The following is a 17,120-nucleotide window of genomic DNA, read 5'->3' on the forward strand; positions in this document are numbered from 1 at the left end:
CTCTCCCTGACCCTGTCTTTATGCTTGAGCAGCACTGGTTGAAGCCTGAAAATATTGTAAACAATTTCTGCATATATGCAGGTAGCAACGCTAGTGCTAAAATAACTATTTAGCTGGTCGGCTCCATGACGATGGGTAAGTAGGGCTCGTGAGATTGCTCACCAAAAGAACGATGGGGAACCCACTTGTGTAGCAGATTAAGACATGTTCGTAGGTACCTAGCAAAAAGTAACCTAAACGTTCCAAGACTTAGCTACGGTACTAATGCTGAAGGCTCGCTGATAACGCATAGCGTCGTTGATAACGTGTGCTGACGTTGTGACGTAGTGACTCTGTGTGTATGTGAGAGACGCGTGAGTGACACGGAGACGGAGGGAGAGCAGGGAAAGGATATGCAACTGAACGAATACAAAAGGGCGAACTCATTTGAAATATCCTTACTTCCATCCTCAATGCAAATGAGAAGAAAATGTATTCCCTTTATATAGTCCTCCATGTTGATAACAAGAAGGCAATACCTGCGCCCATCCCACACACGGTCTGAGTAATGAGTCTGGATGCTTGGGATGGGAGCAAGAGAGAGGACAGAGACCAAGAGAGAGAGGGAGAGAGCGAGAGAGAGGGTCTCAACATGTCCCACCACTCCTTTTCTCCTCTCTTCTTCTCAGTTCATCCCTCGTCACAGACTTTGGTCCAGAAAGCTGAGATATAGCCGTGATATGGGAGTCGAGGACAAAATGGAGTTGTGAAATGTGATGGAGGTCTCAATTAACAAAGGGGGAGAGTCCGAAAAAGAGAGGAAGAGAGAGAAAGGAGGATGGGAGAGAAAGGAGGGTGGGAGGGAGAGAGACAGGTAGTATTTTTGTCTTGGTGGCTAGGTTTTTTTCATCCCCAGCTCAGCTAACTGGGTGTATGTGTGCCGTCTAATTGACATGTTTAGGGTTCAAGCTCTCAGATAGAAGGGACATGCGGGGAGCCTAGAGTGGTGAAATAATTGACTTGATCAAACGGGGTAGAAATATTCTCTCCGGACCCCTATGGTACACAGGTGTGTCTCTCTCTCTCTCTCTCTCTCTCTCTCTCTCTCTCTCTCTTCATTACTCGAAAGATAAAAGCATTATGAGGACAGGCTCCCATGACTGGCAAATACATATTTCCATTGGCCTACCTCAAAAAAGATGCAGTCAAAGCAGACATTCCAACCTGCAGAGGCTCATGTCATTTCCCCCCTGCATGCAGGAGAGACTTGGGATGTCTGCTCAAAGGTTGATGGGGAAAAACGACTACAAACAATAGCAAAATAAATTACAAAACATAATAACATAATAACTTGCAAAACCTGAGGATAGCCGACCTAAGTTGAATTAGCCAATGTCGGTCGCAATGTTAGCTAACGTTAGTTTGCTAGCTGTATATAACATTTCACTGGGTCTTGCAGTTTGATTTACTGAAATTATTATGAAATGTTATATTCTACTAGCCATTTGCCTACTTTAGCAAGTTACTGTATTTCCAAGCCCTGATAGTGTAACTGAGACGACACAGTGAATAATTCCTCTTTCAAGTAATAAGCCCCCGTTCAAGTGATGAGCATTGAATTAACTGCGCGAGATCTTGTCTCTGAAGAGATCTTGGAACGAAGCCACTTTTTTTTGTTATGCTGTACAACCGCAAGACAACTGTAAAATCGGGGAACACGCCACAGCTTTTTTCCCGAAAAATACGGAACTACGACAGTACAAATAGCACCTCAAATAGAACCTCAAATTGAATCTGTTGGGATGTGGCACCAAATTAGCTCTAAGATACCAACCCTTACAAAAAAGAAGTATATTAAAGTATAACTATACTAAAATATGGATAGTATACTTTTAGTTCACTTTTGCATGGCCGCGGAAACTAGGGGTGCTGAGGATGCTGCAGCACCCCCTGACAGCACGAGAATTTAAAATGATATGACTTAGAAATCCACCACCATGGCACAGCTCCGCAGTAGCGGACTGGCAATCGGGAGCACCGGGAGAAGAATAACAATGGAAAACCAGGCTAAGAAATGTAAGGTGGGGCTGAAAAATTAAGAGACAAAGAAATCACCTTCACTAGACAAGGTTTTACCAATTGAAAAACGACTGTTTATTTTACATGAAGCTGAACTATTTTGCGCTCAAATAAAGGCCAAAACATTTTTGGCTAGTGCGCTACGCGCGCTGGCATTAAGGATAGAACTCCCAAACTTTCATCACATCGAACACAGAATATGCTTGCATATTGCATAGCTGCCGCAGGGCAGCTGCGGTGGCGTATATGGGGGCCGCGCAGGCCAGTTCTGGTGGGCCGGTCTGGATCAAAGTCCAGGGCCAATTTTTACTCCCAGTTCCTCCCTGCCGCCCCGCAACATTAAGTGACCCCGCCAGTGACCCCTTAATAAAATATGTTCCCGCGGCTATGTACTTTTGATATACATTTTAGAAGTATGCTTAGAAAAGAGTTCACTTTTGATATACTTTTAAGTATGTTTCCAGAAAATGGTAAACATTTCTTCCGGAATAGGATGTACGTTTCTATTATACAGCAAAGTCAAAATACTTTTAAATACATTACAGGCAGGGGTGAAAGTAGTTTTTATTTCTTGGTGGTACTATGATAACGGTTTAATCAAAAATTTAACTTAGCCTAATTATTTATTATTTCTTTATTTACTATATTAGCAATGTGTTTTAGAAATGTTTAGGGTGAGGGTTAAATTGTTTTCAATACAGGTGCACGTTGAGGGTCAGGCAGTCCGGTACAGCACATGCGAGTGCCCAATCAGTAGAGGCCATCATATGGCAGCTTTGTTGATTTGGCCAGAAAAAAATGTGTCCCGCAGCCCGCTCCCGCTAGAATGACAGTTGAATGTCACTTGTTTTTTTTTTTACTCCGATCTATTTAAACAACACGGGACACAACATTGCGCCATGTTAAAACTAAGTCTCTAACGGACAAACATAAACATATTTTTGCTAGCGTACCTGCTGCAAAAATTACACCAAGACAAGTAGAGCTATTTTATCCAGTGTAATTTATCACTTAACACTATCTTGTTTTTTATTATCCTCCTTTTCCTTTCTCTTCTTCCTTTTCTGGCTTCCTAAAGCATAATTCCGCTTCATGATGACTGCCGACCAACGAGGTTTTGCATTTTGCCAGCAGCACAGATCATGAGAGGGGCCCCTTGAGGGGGATCCCGATAACAGTGTCATTGCACTTTACTGCATTGACTATCAAAGGGGCGCTCACACAGTTTGTCGTTGCATTTTATTCTTAACCAGTCGTTATCTTGGGGCCACAAGCCAGCTCGGCGCCTCAAGCAATTGCTTGTTTTGCTTGCCTTGTCGCGACGGTTCTGTGCGTGTCGTAATTTCTTTCCGGTACGGCTACCGGGAAGACATTTCTTACCGGTACGGCGTACCAGCCAGTACCGGCTTACTTTCACCCCTGATTACAGATAAAAATAAATTAGATCCATCTTGTATATTCTAATTAATGATGTCTAGGAAAATCCATTCCTGCACATTGAATCTTTTTTGTTACTGAAGCTGTAACCTTAATTACTGCCAAAATATTTTGAAGCCCTGTACTCTTATACTAGTATACCTGAAACTTGAAGTATACTTATTTTTCGTAAGGGAAGCCCTCTTCTTTTCTGATCTTCTTTCTTACATGTCTGTTGTACATGGCACACAAGTTCCATACATTCCTACACAGACAATAAATAAACCATAAACTTTCAAAACTCGTTGGAACCCGTACCAAAGGTTATATCACTCTTATGTTTTAACACAAATGAATGATGTGAACATGCACTCTCCCTCTTATCGTCTTGCCTTGCCAGACTTGCCATCCCATTGTATTAGATCAGATATATAAGCCCTTTAAGAAAACCATGGCCACGAGTAGGTAAAAGGCACCTGATTGTCCTGGCTCATGTTGGAACCTGCTTCCTTAACACAGACACAGCCCCACAGGGCACTTTTGCAGAGTGGCTGGATTTGTGCTCTGGCGGGAAAAAAACTGATGCTTGCTGTAGGTGAGTTGTGTCTGGAGAAACCGAGACAGATACTGTGATTTTCCACGCCAACATTCAGAGGTCAGAACAGACCAGCGTGTTGAAGCCTTCCTCTTCTGATGAGTGTGTTTAAACTCCATGGCAAGGTGCAGTCGTATTCCTACTGACAACTATGTGTTGAGTGAAACATTCCTACAAGGCAGTTTTCTGGGGATTGTGCAACATTGTTGATCCTGACATGCGTTCGCCTGCTACTTCAATGTTTGGTTTCCTCTCAAAGTGTGCAAACTTTCTTGAACTTTTTGGGGGGTTGGGAGCTACAGGCTAGCCTCTGCAAATGAATATGGTTGGTGTTCAGTCGGGTTGAAGGGTCATGTTGATCCAGTTGTGTTTTGTACACAAAGGAGGGTGGCAAGTCTGAAAGTGGATTTGGAAACACAGAAGGCATAACAGCCATCAAGAACATCAAGAATAGGTGTATTCTGTTTCTAATCTGTGTGAGTGTTTGTATTTGTGTCTGTACTAAAGTTGGTGTACTGAGTTCTACATGTACATTATGTGTGTTTGCCTGAAGGTGTAAGTATACAGTAGGTGTGCACCCACAATCTTCTGCCTCCCTCACCATGTGATTAGCCACTGAGTTTTAGGGTCATTCGCAGATCAATGGTGGCTGCCTGCTCAGTGCAAATGTTGCGGTATGCACTGAGAGCTTGTGTCTCCATTGATAACAAAGCCAGGCCCCTGCCGTAGAGTGTGGGGCAGCATTACAAACAAGAGTCGTCCACTCAGATCCTGCCAGAAAACCCTCCAGGGGACCATTTATCTCCATGTCTGTTTGCCAAACACAAGTCTCTTCCATGGAGCCTCTCCATTTTGTGCCTCCAAGAGAATTCACTTGGGAAATTGGGATTTGTATGTCTGTAAAAACGAAATACTGGACAGTACAGAGAACAGACTTAATTAATACACCGTGCTTAAGATGTCAAATGAGAAAGAAATGTTGCTAAAATCATGCTAATTCACCCTCACAAGGCCAACAGGTGCTGTGTTTACCTGAACCCATGACATCTGGGTTATCTTACACAAACAAACCAGTCTGACTAAATGGTATAGCGACAGGTGTTTAGTTTTCTCCCACCTGCAGGAGAATTACAACTGAAGCAGTTTATCCAGTAGAGCTTTTCGGTTTTCAGACTTTTAAACACACATACACACAACAAAAAACTACACACACACACAGAACAAAGACCCCTGCTTTTACCATATTTTCTGGCACACTACCTGAATGTCTTTTTTCAGGTGTGGAACACAAAATAATTTTTATGTCCTCACTGCAGCAACAAAATAGAAATCCAATTATAAAAGTGGTTCCAACAAAAAAGAAAAAGACATTCTAAAACATTCATAGCAGCAGCAGCTCAACGTTCGATTTACACTGTATAAAATTGCCACTGCCACATTTCCAAAATGTTTCTGTACCACATAGCAAAATCCTCTGTGATAGCAATGTCCCTTTATTTTCAAACATTACAAATGTATAAGAGCCTTTATTAATCCCTTTGCTGTCATAATAGCTTCTATTTCCATGGATCAATGTTCCTTGATCAGTATTTGGAAAGAATCAAGCCAATAGATTCTACATTTATCTTGGACTTTGAGCAGTGTTTCTTCTATGATGATTTTGGCATCGAGGACCGATTCGATAGAGATTTCTGAACACCCTTGCTCATGTTTGTATTTTAGGTGAATTATTATGCTTACGTATTTACACTGCATTAAGATTATGTAACTAATAGTGGGTTTATTGTTAATATTTGATACAGAATGCTTAGCCTATATGTTAAGATCAAATTAAGCAGACAGTGTACACTTGCTTTAGAGTGGTCTACCTTAATCGATAGGCGAGGCTACTGACCATTTATAATAAGGTGTTACATCAATTATTAATTGGCAGCATTTATGCCATTTAGAACATACTTTATGAGTGGAAGGGGTGTCTAAGTAGTCTAACCTTATTGCTTAAAGGGAAATACAACGAAAATATGTGCAATATTACATTACCTATTAGACTTACACTATTACATTAACCTTTTCTGAAATATAGTGAACTTTGTTCGGCTGGGGGGGGGGGGGGGGGTTGTTTGTTCGAACAGACCTGCCCCCACTGCTAAAAGTAATCCTGAACGAAACACTGTTGAGCTAAGTCCAGGGAGTACATTCTTCACAGTAGACTTGCAACAAAAATGCAGACAGTGTTACTCAGATAAAATGATTATATTCTATGATTCAAATGAAGTGCCTAGAATGTGTTTTATGAAAACGGTATGAAAAATAATATGTCAAAAAAACAGGATGCTGATTGGTGCAGACAGGACTGTAGGCGTGGTAAGAATAGTTTACAGGGTCATTGTGTGCCACTGGAACCAGGAAGTAATAAAATGCCATGTCATTGGAAGCATAACAATCTGTGATGTGCACTTTTCCCTCACCAATAGCATAACAGAAAAACTTTTCAGAACTGGCATCGAATGACGTTTGAAAATGTCCATAACCACCCTTTCAGGTCCTCTTTCTGCTTCTCTCTTGACGTAGAAGTTCTGCATACTAAAGTAAAATCCCCAGTAGAAAAAAAACCAAAAATAATATGCCGGTGTAGAGAGGGTAATGTAAGAGAACCGTTCCCACTTATCCATCAGCCCTGCCAGAAAAAGAGCTCTCTGCCATCATGGCAATGTACTGGACTTGAGGACGCATCTTGTGCTCTGGCGGTGGGGCAAGGGGGATTGGAAGGAGGAGAAGAGGAGCATAATGAGGATTGCAGAGAGGAGGGGAAACAAGAGGGGGATAGGTAAGAGGAGATGAGGATGTTGGAAAACCCATAAAAAAGCCATTGGAAACCACATCATTGCCTGGTGTGGGGTGTGTTGTACCATACAGTGGGTGTACCCTTGTAATGGAGTGTGCTAGCCTAAAAGTGTGCTAAAGCATGGGTGGGTAAACCGACAACACTTCAAATCCATCACAGACACCTTCCTGGACCCACTGCAGTTTGCCTACAGAGCCAACAGGTCGGTGGATGATGCCGTTAACATGGCCCTCCACTTCACCCTATAGCATCTGGACTCCCCAGCATCCTATGCCAGGATCCTGTTTGTGGACTTCGCTCTGCCTTCAACACCATCATCCCCGCCCTGCTCTAGGACAAGCTCTCCCAGCTGAACGAGCCGGACTCCACCTGCAGGTGGATCAGACTTCCTGTCTGACAGGAAGCAGTGCGTTAAGCTGGGAACACAAGTCTCTGACTCCCGGTCCATCAGTACTGGAAGGGTGCATCCTTTCTCTTCTGCTCTTCTCCATGTACACCAACAGCTGCACCTTGAGTCATCCGTCTGTCAAACTCTTGAAGTTTGCGGACGACACCACCCTCATTGGACTCATCTCTGACGGGGACGAGTCTGACTACAGGTGGGAAGCTGACAACCTGGTGACCTGGTGTAGCCAGAACAACTTAGCTCTTAAGACAGTGGAGATGGTTGTGGACTTCAGGAAGATCACAGCCCCACTCACCCCCATCACCCCGAGTGACTCCCCAGTCAGCACTGTGGAGTCCTTCCGCTTCCTGGGCACCATCCTCTCCCAGTACCTCAAGTGGGAACTGAACATCAGCTCGCTCACCAAAAAAGCACAACGGAGGATGTACTTCCTACGGCAGCTGAAGAAATTCAACCTGCCAAAGACAATGATGGTGCACTTCTACACAGCCATCATTGAGTCCATCCTCACTTCTTCTATCACCATCTGGTACGCTGCTGCCACTGCCAAGGACAAGAGCAGACTGCAGCTTATCATTCGCACTGCTGAGAAGGTGATCGACTGCAATCTGCCTTCCCTCGAGGATCTGCACACCTCGAGGTCCCTGAGGCAAGCGAGCAAGGTTGTGGCCGACCCCTCCCACCCTAGACACTCCCTGTTTCAGCTACTCCCCTCCGGCAGAAGGCTGCGGTCCATCAAGACCAAAACCTCACGCCACAAGAACAGTTTCTTCCCATCTGCTGTTGGCCACTTTAACAAGGCCAAGGACTCACACTGACTTTAAATCACAATCTGCACAGTGACACCCTGCACATTGCAATTTGCACTATTGTATCGTTCTCTTTGCACTCTGTATTTTTTAGGTTCGATTGTAAATTATGGCTACTACTAATATTTTATATTCTATTTTTTATTCCCCATAGTATTAGCTAGACCCCCCCCCCTTAGTATTAGCTAGACTTTGCTCCTTTTGTATAGTTCACATATATGTTTATTGTATGCACCTCCCTGCCAAAGTAAATTCCTTGTTTGTGCAAACACTCATGGCGAATAAAATCCATTCTGATTCTGATTCTGAACACTATACGCCCAAGAGCCATTAAAAATGAAGGGTCCCACAGCCCTGCCAGTGAAGCCCTTTACACAAGCTTTTATAGATACATAACATACGCTGCTCCTCCTAAACCAGTTGTTCACTCTATTATCAACCTGATAGACAGAGACCTGTTCAGGCCTGACTGAGGGATTCAAGTTAGAGGCGGTCTAAGCATCTTTTGAAGTAGATTTTTAACCTTGGTCCGTATTGGACATGAATACTCCACTAAAGTGTTCACCCTAGAGCAGGACTCCAGACTAACTTTTTTTTACTAGGAGCACAGTAGCCCCTGCCTGAAAATTTTAGGAGCGCAAGCAGACGATTTAGTGGCACACCTGATATAGATCTGCAATGCATTTATTAATGTAACTGGAGAGGGTACAATTCAGTGGCATTTTAGACCCTTTTTAGGAGTGCTCAAGCACTCCTAATATTTTTGAAATATATTGTTTATTATCATTTGATGATGGTAGTTCATGAAGAAAGGGACATCCTTAGTTTTTTCATTCAATATTTTGCATAATAATACATACATGTATTAATTGTTATCCAGTGAAATTAGGGATTTATATTAGCAAGGAGGTTTAAATTTTAGCCCTTTTACAAGGCATTGTATTCATGTCACATTCTCATTGGGGGCTGAGCACCCCTAAAGGTCTGATCCTAGAATCGCCCCTGCGACGCACCATACAAGCTTGAGTTTAAATACATTATTTAATGTGACATTACGTACTGTACATGCAAGTCTTAGCTAAATGACTGTATGAATGCACTTTTCGATCAGTCCTCCGACACCACAACACGATACTTGCCGAGTATAACAGCGCAACAGCTCAAACACAGTCAGGGATACAGTAGCAACGTGCTAAATAAGTATTTAGCTGCTCTGCTCCATGACGCCGGGTAAGAAGAACTCGTGAAACTGCTCACCAAAAGAACGAAGTCTGGCAGATTAAGACATGTTCGTAGGAACCTAGCGAAAAATATCCTAAACTTTCCAATACTTTTTGCTAGGTTTATAGGTACCTAGCGAAAAATAGCCTCAACTTTCCTAGACTTTAAGCTACGGTACGAATGCAGAAGGAAAGCTGATATCGCTGTCTTACTAGAACGTCGTATCTATGCGTCGTTGCTAACGTGTGCTGACATTGTGCACACCCAATGAATTCAAAATTTGAGTGCTTGTAAAAAATGCTTGCACCGTGTCAAAAACTGGTCTCAAAATGCGACCATTTGGTCGCAGTCTGGAGCCCTGCCCTAGAGGGATGAAGAACTCATATGTGTCATATTAATGGCCTGGGTACCATAAGCATTATACTAAAGAACAAGGAGATAGCTGATGGACGTTTGCTATAGGATGCTCAGGGAGTTCTCAACGGTTTCTGGAGAGACCTGTGGTGCCCCTTGCTACAGGTTGAACATAAAGTCAGATGGCTGAGCGGTGAGGGAGTCGGGCTAGTAATCAGAAGGTTGCCGTATCGATTCCTCGCCGTGCCAAATGACGGTGTGTCCTTGGGCAAGGCACTTCACCCTACTTGCCTCGGGGGAATGTCCCTGTACTTACTGTAAATCGCTCTGGATAAGGGCGTCTGCTAAATGACTAAATGTAATGTAAATGTAATTAGTTGGATCATTAAAAAACCACAGGTGATCAATGTTCTCATGGGAACAGTAATTGTGCCAGCTCAGACAAATTTGATAATCATATTTCAGTCAAGATAATCACGTATTAGATTTGAGCATTATTGTTACATGACATTTAACTTTGGCGGAGTGGATGATCTAAGGGAAGCCGATGCAACACATAAATACATGACATATGAGGCAGGGAGCAATAGAGATATAATCCCCCGGTGGATAGAACAGACAGCATAGGGGAGAAGTGGATGGTGGAGGGTGGCAGCAGCACTGCTCATATATACAACAAATGGGCTGAGTGTGTGTGGATCCGCGTCTTTTAAAGACGACTTATCAGACGTGGCCCAATGGATATGCGCTGCTAACATGGGTGTGGTAGTGGGCGGAGGAAAGGAAGGCGGAGTAAGACGCCTTATGTCCCCGATGTCAGACGCGCGCTGGCCGATTGCCCTGCCTGAACTAGCTGCGCTTATTAGTCGTTACAGAAACTGAACAAAAGTTCCTTTCTGTATTTGATATGACTCGGTTTCAGGTTTTGAAGCTGAAACAATAATGTACTGTTCCTGCTTCCCTTATTTCAATGAGCTGTACAGAAAACGCCAACACGCCTCCCCTCTGAAATATACAGTTGACTCAGAACATAACACACTTCACCCACAAAAAAAAGATCCCGCTGTAGACCTCCATTTCTTATTTGTGTCTTTTCATGGTTTTCAAGGTCCTCCAGGCCCAACATATTTTTTCTCTATCCACATCCCCTTAATACTTTTTCTTCAAACCAACTCGAGGCAAGGGATCTGTTAAGATCTCCCGGTATGTCTTCTAGTGTGTTAGGTGCTGTTCTAGATGAAAGCGCTCTGAAAAGTAGGTACAATCTTCAAATACCAACACACATTCCCTGCATTCCCTACTCTTGAATGATCTTGATTGGGTAAGACCACTGTAGTCCATTGCACATAGTGTCACACAATAGACAGGCCCCTGTGCCCCACGCATGCATGGACACACGGACACACTTTGCAACCTTTATCTCAGTGCTAAAGCATGCAACCCCTGTACCCCACATACAGTTTTCATTTGTAGTACTGCAAGCGACAAAAACTAACAGAATAAAGCCTTGTTGTGCTCCAACACCCTCCAGCTATAACACACAATGAATCCCAGGCTCCAATACATGGAAAGCACTTTAAATACGTTCATAGAAGATTACAAAATGGTGATTCACTGATATACTTGTAACAATGCTATTGTGTGGAGTGTACACCGGTACTTGTTAAAATTAAATATCCAAAAGGGATCCAAGAAGTCAGAAAGATACGGAAAACATTTTTCCACCTGTCACCTCACGTTTGACCTTCCTACCCTGATTCCACTCACACCCCTCGCAGACGTGCAAAATGGAAAAGATGGGCGTGATTTGGACAGGAGAAATTGGAAAGAGGGACATTGTAGTTATACACTGTGTCTATGTCTTGGATTGTACCTGTTGTTGCCGTATTATGGAAACATATTTTTGTTATGCCTGATAAAAAATAAAAATGGTCACGGACATTTAAAGTTACAATTTGTATTGGAACACTCACACATCTTAATGTGTTTGAACTGAAAGCAGTTTAAAAAAATCACTGGATAGAAGAAAATATTGACAAAACATCAGCTGAAAGAATGCAAATAGTTGACTTTACTAAGTAAGTCAAACTTCTGTCTCAGTAGGCTGAATTAGTCAAACTTCTGTCTCAGCAGGCTGAGTTAGTCAAACTTCTGTCTCAGTAGGCTGAGTTAAAAATTATGTTCCCAAAAGTTGACTAAGCTTAAAAAAGGGGTCCAGTTCCTTCTGTGAGTCTCTAGTGCTTTCAGCAGCTTAGTCTGTGTATTCACAGCCCTGTCATTAGCTCTCTCATGTCGAAATAGAAGGATCTTAAAGTCAAGCTAACTGGTTTGATCTACCCTTAATCCAAGGCCTTGCTTGTAGTGATCCACACTCGACTGCGCAATTGATCCACAGCTTTCATAATCCCCTTCCTGTGGACTTGTTATGGACTTCTCCACCCCTCCTTTCCCTTACTGTACACACACACACACACACACAGAACAATGACAAGACACACAGATGGCAAGATGGCCTTTACGTATGACTGTGGTTTCTAGGAGAAAAAGAGGAGGAGAGAGGCAGTCAGACAGCTAGACAGGGGGTGAGTAACGTTAGAAGAAATTATCCTCCTCACTGTTTACTGGAGATGGTGTACTTATTCCAGGTACAAATTTGAGTATTTCTGTTTCTATGTCAGCAAAACTCAGTCCCATAACTGGCAAATAATGGATAAATAGTGTATAAACACCAACACAACGTAAAATCAATACAATCGATATACTTTTTGTGTAGACTGATTGCAACAAACTAGTAATCTAAGACATTTAGAAAATATAGAATTTATACAATCTGTTAAATTATTCAATCTTTTTTTAGGTATTTACCATGCACACACACAAACACACCTACACTCTACAGGAAAATAAGGGTCCACAATAATGGGACCGTATGACAGAGAAAACATGACAAAGCTTTTGAAGTTGAACATTTAGATAAAGATATTACCCTGGATCTATCTATGTCACCAAAAGGAATACAGATAAAAGAAGGCAAATGCCAATGCTCTAAAGTGGGATTTTAGTTTACAACATTTCGAGAATGTGACGGTATTAAAATGCAGGGATTAAAGTATCTCCGGCGTGCGGAGATTAAAAAAAAATTGGGGGGGGAACTTGCATGCTGTTTAATATTTTCGAGTCAATTGATTTCCCCTACCAATCGAAAGGAACGCAGCTATAACTAACGAAGCCTATCAGAAGCAGAGCAGGGTGGGTCCTGGCAACACAGTCACTGCGTTTAGATTCCAATTACTGGCTTATTTGGACTGAAATAGAATGATCCGTTTCTTGTAAACACCTTTGTTCGAATAATTGCGGTCCGACTACGATCCGATCGACACCCTGAGATAACTCGATCCGAGTCGGTTGATAATTTGGACATCGCATGCTTGTAAACGGTGAATTGGACTATGAACTGGACTCTGCGTCTTTGCGCATGCTTGAGATCCCGCCACCCTCCCTCCCAGGTTGTGACCTGGAAGTCAAAAGAGATGATAAGTTGTCGCTTGGCCCGGCACAAACAAACGAACAACGCGAGCCAATGGCGCCAATAGTGCAGTCTGCATTCGCAGTATTCCTAATGTCATCATGCACGAAATGGAGAGGGACGTAGCTTCACCTTGCTCTCCGTTCGCTGTCTTTCTCGAAATGTGGATGTTGTTGTTGTTGGTAGTGGTGAAGAGGTTCAGCGGAAAGGGCTGTCTCACCACTTGTTGTAATGAAAACAGTTCCACGTATCGTACTGGGATATGACATGCTTTTGGCCAGTGATTCCGTTTATTCACTGCCATATATATTCGGATAATAGCAGTTGCCCCAAAAACTTGCATTATCGAAATAAAGCTAGACTCGAATTGATACTATCATGTCATCAACACAGTGAGTGTGAATGAGATCCTTACGTCACGTTAGCGTTATCGGTGAAAGCATGGAGCGCAAATTCATGAAGCCTGGGGTATGATGTCCTACCCATAGATAAATGACAAAAAAATGGCGCTCGGTGTGGATAGAAGAAGGTAGAGACGGTGAGCCGTTTGGCAGTTGGTGCAAGAAACTGAGAGAGCCTGGAGCTTGTTTCTGTACGTTTTGCTCGAGGAAGCTACTATATGCCAGCAGCGGTAAGAAAGTGCTTGCTCGTCATGTCATGGAGCCGCTGGATGCACTCAAACTTACAACGTTGCTGGGAGCAACTGTTACAGGTGACACACCATTGTCTACGACTGACCGTGTCTGCGACTTAAAACTACGTTTGCACATTTACTGCGGAACATGACTTGTCATTCACAATTTCTTAGCCACTGGTCACCCTGTGTAGAAAACTAGCAGAAGACAAAACAGCGAGATTTTTTTTTTTCACTTTAACTCCTGAAAATGGCATCTACACATTCCTCTACACATGGGTCGGATATACTGTGGAATGTATGGAGAACTGTAGTTGGAATGCCACAAGTTGGTTTGGAACGTTTGGAGCTTCAGTTGGCACATGGATGTCCAGGCCTTGGCCTATTGCTAAAGTTAGGGGAGGGTTGAGGGACAAACAACAAATCACTGTGGAGGGACATAGTTATGGACAACATGTCTGGAGGCCAAATGTTCCAAATGTTCCGAGTGTTCCAAGGTGGTACAGTTTAGAAAGTTGTCATGTTACAGTTGTCATGTTACCTCCCTCTCTGGAAGTAACATGGGAGCTTAAAAACAAGGCCCAAACATTCAGTAACTGACTGCTTAAAAAGTCTCTCTGTATTTCTCTCATTATCTCCCTGCCTCACCTCCTTTAAATAGGGGGGAAGAAAACATCAGCTACCTTCTTATCTGCATCATCTAACAATTCAGACTGTTATTCTTAGTCTGCCCCTGAGGGAAGTTCAAAACAAGTCAGGCTTTAGGTCATTTCTGCAGCATCCCAGCCACCCACTTCCCCACAACATTGAAAAGGTACGCAATTATGCACCTGCAATGGGCTGAGCAGAGGATATGCAGATGTGCAAACACATGAACATTCATTGACTTGGATAGATAACATGTCAAACAAAATTAGCTAATCGGTCCTTTTTCTCATCGTCCCCCACACTTTTCTTGGCTGCTTGTCTCCTGTTCCCCCCCCACTTGACGTCTTGTAAGAGTGTAATAGATGGCACGGGGTCGGGAGGGTCAAACTAACTCTCCGGCTCTCCCTGTGAACTGAGTGAGTGGGTCCATGGAAGGACCTTCATCCTGGCAGCTGTTTTTGTCATCAAGAGAACTTGGACCATCCTCCCGGCCAGTCTGAAAATGGAAGGGGTTGGATTCTTAAGTGCATTTCCTATCCTCTCTCGCTCTCATCCTCCTTCTCTACCTGGTTGCTGCACCGGCTTTGACCACTCGGGATCAGGCAGCTATTTTTATTTCCATTGTGACGGGGAGAAAAAAAACTACAGGCAGTGTGTTGGAAGTTCAGAGTTCTAGCTTCTTCTTAAAATATTTATGTGTCACACACCAGGGACTTTCAGGGGAATTCAGAGACAGAAACAATGTTTTAAAGACTAGTAGGAGTGGAATGAGAGATTGGTTAGTTGTTCCACAGGAGCATGTCATACCAGTGTACTACTAAAAAACAGATCATTGTGATTAAAAAGCCCTCAATCACAAAATTGGTTTACCCAAGTGATGGTGCTATAAGGTCTGCATTTTAGAAAAGGTTGTGAGAAAGAATGGCCATTCAATAAACTTACTGCAGTTTAGACAGCGGGTCTCTTGTATCAGGTCTCTTCAAACTATGACTTCCCTAAGCACACCAACCACACACCTTAGTAAGTAAAAAACAACAGGAACTTCACCAAACTGTTTTTACACCCACCAACACAGACATGGGGCGGCTGTGGCTCAGGGGGTAGAGAGGGTTGTCTATTACAGTTTTTTTCAACTGCTTACAGACAAAATCCTTACTTGTCACACAATTTCTGAAACCTGACACTCAAACACCAGACCCACACATCAAATCTGCAAAACCATGCGCACATTTTTGGCCTTTTGTAATGTACACACAGAGATGTACACTTTCTAATGTACACATAATGGCCGCGTTTCCCAGATTCTTTAAGAAGCTCTTAAACGCTAAGAGCTTCTTAGGAGCGCTCTTAAGAGCGCTGTGAAAGGACGTGTTTCCCAGAGTCATTCTTAGCTTAAGAAGATCTTTCACTAAGAAGGAAATGTAAGATCAGCCTGACCCACTCTTAACAGCCTTCTTAGCGACTCATCACTCACTGCAGCCGCGTCAAGGAAAGTTATACCTGACACTCAAAGGAATACTAAAACCATGCGTGATGATAAATGTGCGCCCACGGCTGCAGAACAAGAAAAATTATGATATAAGAAGAAAAATAACGATATAAAAATAAATAATTGCCCATGTGTTCCTGTAGCTACATAAATGAAATGAATCATCATTACTATCACTCATTACGTTTTCACAAACATTCGGCATCTGCATTATGGAGGACCAAACCTGCCATATTGAAAAATGAATGAATGAATAAATAAATGTCCACATCCATGCATTTAGACATAAATAAATGAATACATGTACTAATTAATGCACAATTGTCAATCAATATTACCTTATAATTTACATGTATTTATGTATTCATTTAATTATTCATTTATTTATTCATTCATTTATTCATTCATTTATTCATTCATTTATTCATTCATTTATTCATTTATTTATTCATTCATTCCTGTATTTCTTCTTCTCAATATGTTAATGAGATGTGTCAATCAAAATAGGTAGGCGGTATTTGACACACCATTGGCTAATCGTTTTCCACGCTTTGTATTCGATTATGTAGCCTTACATCCATCCTTGCTGTCATGGACAACATAGCCTACATGGACAGGCTGGCCGACCTTGTTGAAAACAAAGATTTAATTCACCATATATGATATTTGGATAAACAAACATGTTATAAAGATTTTACTACGTTAGTTGTGGGCTATCACTTAACACCCAACTTCACTACGCTGACCGGCCAACCATGTGTTTACCCCAATAAAAACATAAACATTTTAAAATAAAAAATCCTGATTGTTGATTGTCAAACTAACATATTTGTCCTGTGTGTAAGAGCGAGATAGACAATCTGGCATATAGCCCCCAATCAAGCAGAAGATAAATTTGTGAAGATTGACGACACAAAGTTAATCATCGAAGATGAAAAGTAGCTTAGTCCTAAATGGAGTTGTATGCCCCATAGCACATATTTTACAAAGACTACGGCAACAAAAGCCAAACGTTGCCACGTTATGTTGGGAAAGGGATGCCGTTGCGACGGTTATTGTTGGAGCAACAAGTTGCCTAAATAGCCTGTAGCCTATGCCATGTTTATGTACATGTCAGCT

At 42.5% G+C, this 17,120-nt stretch overlaps 1 protein-coding gene across 2 annotated transcripts in view; it reads right to left on the reverse strand.

Annotated features, from left to right (window-relative positions):
- The window catches only part of alcama (activated leukocyte cell adhesion molecule a), a 99,904-nt gene that overhangs the window by 26,467 nt on the left and 56,317 nt on the right, over positions 1–17,120 (reverse strand). The gene's annotated exons all lie outside the window — the stretch shown is intronic.

Source organism: Hypomesus nipponensis, chromosome 5 (genome assembly GCF_054491055.1).
Source record: "Hypomesus nipponensis isolate SF chromosome 5, ASM5449105v1, whole genome shotgun sequence".
Taxonomy (NCBI): Eukaryota; Metazoa; Chordata; class Actinopteri; order Osmeriformes; family Osmeridae; genus Hypomesus; species Hypomesus nipponensis.